This window comes from Gorilla gorilla, chromosome 3 (assembly GCF_029281585.2).
Source record: "Gorilla gorilla gorilla isolate KB3781 chromosome 3, NHGRI_mGorGor1-v2.1_pri, whole genome shotgun sequence".
In the NCBI taxonomy this organism is placed as follows: Eukaryota; Metazoa; Chordata; class Mammalia; order Primates; family Hominidae; genus Gorilla; species Gorilla gorilla.
Window position 1 is genome coordinate 178,508,895 of NC_073227.2, and position 6,000 is coordinate 178,514,894.

A 6,000-nucleotide genomic window follows, 5' to 3' on the forward strand; every position below is an offset into this window, starting at 1 on the left:
TTGAATCACTGGAACTCCTTTGAAAAAAAAAAAAACCTTCTTTTTCTGTTTCCTCCTCTATCCTCTTTTCATAAATGGGTAATTGTATCCCCATACCACAGCATGCTTCCCTCAGATGCATCCTCAGAACTGGGAGAAGTTTAATTTCCCCAAACATTAAACTGTTTGGCTTAAAAATGAACTGGGAAGAAATTGTAGATCTAAATGAGCAAATTTATTGAGAAGGGACAACTTTTACACTATGCAAATACCTATTTGTCTGCTTCCCCTTCACAAGACTCCAGGGTAGATAGGGCTCCATAGCTCAGGGGAGGGAAACGCATAAGTCTGACATGCTGGCAAAAAGGTAAATGTGTTTTGTTTGTTTGTTTGTTTTGTTTTTGTTTTGAGTTTTTACCAGTCAAGACTCCTGCCCTCCCTCTCTCTGTGCAACCTGGTAAAATAAATTATAAAAATCAGTTTGTATCCTCTGTAACATTTTGATTAATGGAAAAAATGGATTTGTGAGGCTAGTCTGAAGCTGTAGTGAATCTGCTGTACTTTTGCTAAGAATCTATCCTTCTGTATCCTTCTAACAGAAAGAGGAATACCTTAGGATAAAATGTGATTCTAGGACTGCATAAGCCTGCTGGTCAAGCCAGTCCAGCAAACTAGTCAGTAACAAACTTTGCTGCAGGTCTCCATCTTGTTTCATGTTCTTGGGAGCTTAACCTTGTAACATGGTAGTACTTTGTTTTGGTCTCTGCCATTTTACAATGGCAGTCAGGGTTCAAGCCTGGCTTAGGGGATGAGTACTTTCTGGTTAATATCATTTGCTGGTTCTCTTTCCCTCCATGAACAACTTCTAGCTTCTGTTCTTAAATCCTTCTTTTTCTGAGCTACCTATAAAGATTCCAGATTTTGTAAAAACTGCTTACCACATCTTCGGAAATACCTCATACACTTGTGGTTAAGTCATAACCTTAGTTGAGGATTGTTGGTTTCACCTGTAAGGTTACTTTTGATCAAGTTCAAAAGCCAGAAATATCAGCCACTTGGCATGGCTAAGGTCAGGTAGCAAGGGATTTAAAAGGATTTTCTTAAAGAGCAGTATGGTTAAAGTCAGCACAATTAAAAGCGGATATCTAAGTTACAGGTATATTTAAAAGGCCTTTATGTTTTTCTCTTCTTGGACCTTGTTTTGCTGGAAAGTTTTTTTTTTTTCAGTAAACTTAATTACTTCTCTTCATTTTGACTCGACACTCTTGATGCATGTGTGAGAGGTCCTAAGATAACTTCTGAGAGCATGGGACTCCTTAAGAAAAACAGAAGATGCCACAGAGCTCGTTTTGGGAAAAATCCTCTGTTTTCCTTAAGGAAACCCAGGAATTAAAAGCAGATAGATCCCTCTCAAATTTTGTTTGTGTCTTCCAGCTATATCTGCTTATCAGGCCCTAGAAACTGCATGTTTGGATAACCTGTTTTGTGAAGGTCTCCACCTTGAGGCCAGTCAGTAACGCAGGTAGATGATTGCCAAATGAGAAAATCTTACAACTACTGAATCTTCTTCTGTCTGTGTAGTTTTATATATATTATGTGTGTGATGTTTACATAAAAAAGATCTCTAGTTAGTTGGCTTAGAGAAAAATAATCACTTAGATTAAATATTGTAGAAGAAAAAATAAAAGCTGTAATGCCTTGCAGTTCATATGACTTTAATCTTTGAGAAATAAAAACAGTTTTAAAGATTATTGGTAAAATACAACTGTCTTCAAAATTTAAATCTGTAGTCTAAATTATGCATCTCAGATACTACGTTCTCTAAATGCTTTAAGGTTGCAAACTGCTTCTTTGGCTTTTGAAAATTGTTCAACCCACCTGCTTTACAGTTTGGTAAGGCCTGGGGACATAGAGAATTAACCATGCCCCTAACTGTGCTAGAAGGAGTCAAATCTTAGCTACACATAGGACATAACTACAATAACTTATCAGGTTTTACAATAAAAATGAAAATTGCTAAGAGTTACCATTATAACATGTAATTGAATCTGAAGAAGTTGAGTGGCATGAAAATAGATTTACAAGAAAGTTGTGTAAGGAAAGTGAGATGTGTTTTTACTAAAACATTATAAGAAGGCATGGAAATAAAATTTTGCCTAATTTAGAAGGTTAAAGGATTGTTTTAAATTGGATAAGATAAAGCTGAAGGTTTAAGCAAGTTGTGGAAGCTCTGTCAAATTTAATCTTGCAAAAGAAATTCTGTGTGTGAACATACTGACTAAATTCAAAAGGGTGTTATATGGTTTTTCCATAAACTGAGCATTGAAATAAAAGCACTACAAGTTTTTCTTAAGGCATTGATCTGTTCTTTAACAAAAATTTCTAAAGTTTATAAAAGATTACAGGAATCTCACCCCATAGTCAAACTGGTCAGATTGGATAGAATTATCTATAAGGTTTCATTTAAAAAATTGGGGTTGACATTAACAGTAGACTAACGCAAGGGTGAAATTTGGCTTTTCCTCCCTAAAACAAGATTTCCACGTAATAATAAAGGACAATGAAATATTTTTGTTTGCTTTGTATATAAACTACTAAAAATGGGTGAAGATGTTTGGAAAGCTAAGTCTTCCCACATAATGGGTAAAGGTTTTTGCCTTTAAAATTTTTTTGAGTCATTATTTTGGCTAAATAAATGACTTATGGTAATCTGGTATTCTATTTCATAATATCAAGTGTTTTAAACCTATAATATATTTAACAGGCTTCCCAAAATCAAACTTCCCCTTCAAAAATGGTCTTTTCTGACCCCCAAATTTTGGATGCTATACAGGGCCCCTGGAACATTCAAAAGAGAGGTGAACAGGATTATTTGACATGTTTAGTTACATGGGATTGCTAAAACAAAAGTAAAGCTTAATCTTCTTCAGGTTATATTCTAGTGAATAATATCAATTTATGTTCCCAAACTGTATGGGATTTCTAAAATTTTAATGTCTGAGTATATGCTATCAATCATAATTAAGGTTATCATGTTAAGTTATTGTAAACCACAGAAATAATCAAATTTCTTTGTCAACTTTTATTTTTTGATGGTAACTACACTGGACATTTTGTCATTCACAGACAATTATTGCCTTGCATTGATTCTTTTCAAAACATGGTTTATAATCAGCTATAGTACTTTGACAGGTACTTTTAAATCCAGGTGTCTGATATCTTTAAAGATTATGACATTGGAATAAAGGAAAAATGTGTAGGACTTATGAAGAGCTGAAATTCCCATAAATATCTAGTAGAACAAGAGTTAACTGAATGGTGTGAACAACAGAAAACTGAAGTAATCTTTTGTAACTCTGCTTAAAACATTGCTGATCCTTTTTTTGTTTTCCAGAATCAGTGGAACTTTCCTTTTGAGCTTTCTACAGCATTTAACAATTGAGTAATGTATACACCTGTGAACAAAATTTGGAGCATGTTTGTTTCTTTGTGCCTGGTTTATCTAGAATTTGGAAGGTATTTGTGAGTATTCTTAACTTATGGCAATATAGTTATCTGAATCAGTGCAATAAGAATCCATTTTCTTCTGCAACAGGACACATTGGAGACTGGTTGTTTTACCAAGGCTTTGACTGGAAGGGTCTGCTCCCCTTTAAAGAATCAGTCTTGACTTGCAGAGCCAATAAAAGTCCCTTGGGAAAACTGGCTTCATACCTTGGCTACACAGTCATTGTACAGGTTTCTTAACTTGTGGTGAGTAAAGAATGTCACTTTCTTACAGCCCCAGGAGCACCATGTTATCTTGGGAATCTCAGAAAGAGAGTCATTTGCCCAACTCATATGTGTTTGGGGGCACAAACCCATGGCTGGGCTTGGTTTTAAAAGGTCTCATCTGAGATTCCTTGGAGAACAGAGTTCCATCAAAGCCAATTTAAAAAGGCTATGTGAAAAATAATTGTTTTTGCTGCACATTATGAGAATGAGCAGGACAAGTATAAGTCTAAAATTTATTTTGCAAACAACACTGTCTTATCATGATTTGTTTTTGACAAAAATGAGAACTGGAGAAAGAATAATTATGTTTCAAAATGTGTACAGTTGTCATTGTTTTTAAGTTAGTTGTTTTTAAGTTTTTGCCTACATTTTAGACTAAACCTACTTATTTCTGTAAACCAACCAGGAATCTCCAGCTGCAGCTCAAAAGAAACAAAAGGGAGGGGTAATGTAAAAATCTAGATCAATATTCTAATTCTGAGCAATTATCCTGCAAAACCTGCCAGGCGATGGAAGTAAATGGGGTGTCCATAACCCAGAGGTTTCTTTTTTTGGGAAAATAAAACCAAAGAAACTGACAAAAGCCAAGCCTCATGCACATAATTCTTAGCAGACATAACAGTTATCTGAGCATGTCAGCAGCCCCAGCATTTTAAATCTTTCCTTGCTGCCTTGTTTCATTTTGATAGATGTCTTCATGTACCAAACCCAGTTTGTCTCTTCTCACCTTCATGCCATCAAACGCCAAACGGTCATGCAACCGGAGCCTCAAACAATGGCTCCCTTTTACCGGGGACCCTTAGACAGGCCTTTGAGGGAGATCTGACTGCCATTTTTCCAAAGCAGTGCCCCCTGTCAGCAGGAAGCAGTTAAGATTGGTCTTCATCCCTAAACTAATGGCAGTTAGATGTACCTCTTCAGAGGGGGGAAGTGATAGGACAGGAGGCAACTAAATGCCTAGGTAGTTAGGAAGAGGTTCCTGACAAAACCCCATCTTCAAGCCAAAAAAACAGCTTGAAGGCTGGCAGAGCAGACTGCTGGTCACAGATTAAACCTGCAACCCAGAGTGAGAACTTCACTCAATAAACTCCGCAACTTGCTCACTTTTAGATTGTCAGCATATCCTTATTTTTCTTCGGCATGGGACAAGAACTCAGGTGCTGGTGCACAAGCCAGACTCAGCCAAGCTGGGACTAATGGGCTGGCTGTCTCCTGCAGCAAGTAGCATGGCTAAGCAAGGCCTAGGCTGGGTGTCACTGGCCAGAGGTCCCAGGCTTGCAAAGTGATCAGGAAGAAAATCCTGCATCCATTTCATTATTTTTTATGGGTGAATAGTATTACATTGTGTATAATACCTCAAAAAATGTAATACGCATGCTGCTTTACAACTTGCAATTTTTGACTGGTGAAAGCTCAACATGATGTTATGAATTCTGTTATTAGGAGACAGACATATTATCGTATATTACTAACTTAAGAGCAACAATTTGTGTGAGAGCATTTTTGGAAACTTTATTGGCTTGATGACATTCCTTGTGCTGTGAGAATTAAGAAATATCATAGAACAGACTCAGAGGGAGAAAAAAAATTCAGATAACTGAGTTTACTAGATTTAGCAAAAACAAGAAACTAGACACCCAGTTAAATTTGAATTTCAGATAAATCAAAAATATTATTTTTTAGTATAAGAATGATCCACTCATTATTCCACATCTTGATGAAAAAACTGTGCCAATGTGTGTAGCCACCTTAAATTTTGACAGAAAGTGATAGATTATTCCCAATTTTGTTGATTTATGATTATAATGTTTTATATGCATTATTTTTAGTTTGCTTTGTAGTCAGTGTATAAGTGATAAATAGGTGAAGGAAAGGTGATTCTTAGGTCAGTTAAACTATTCTGTATGATATAATATTGGTGGATACACCTCATTATTTATAGTGGCTTTTCTTGTGGCTTAATTTATGGTCAGTTTTACGATTATGTTGTATATAGAATAGGCAGTTTAAAATAAAATGTAGTTTTCTTTCATTTTATATTTTAAATATGTATCAACTAGATATATTCATAATTTATGTTAATTTTTCCATCTCTAAATATTTTGTATCCACTTGACCTGTTATAAAACAAAGAGAGATAACTAGAAACCTATTGCTTGTATGATATTGCAAGCATCATTCAAGCAATAGCAATATGCATTGCTTTTTCTCTTTGCATTTCTATTGTATTGCTATTTCTCTTTGTAT

General features: G+C 35.4%; 1 long non-coding RNA gene across 1 annotated transcript in view; it reads left to right on the forward strand.

Moving 5' to 3' along the window:
• Positions 1-3,473, forward strand: part of LOC129532976 (uncharacterized) — a 28,399-nt gene extending 24,926 nt beyond the window's left edge. Inside the window, exon 3 of the long non-coding RNA XR_010133276.1 lies at positions 3,374-3,473. This is a non-coding gene — a long non-coding RNA (uncharacterized lncRNA). The remainder of the gene's footprint in view (positions 1-3,373) is intronic.
• Positions 3,474-6,000: the final 2,527 nt, after the last annotated feature.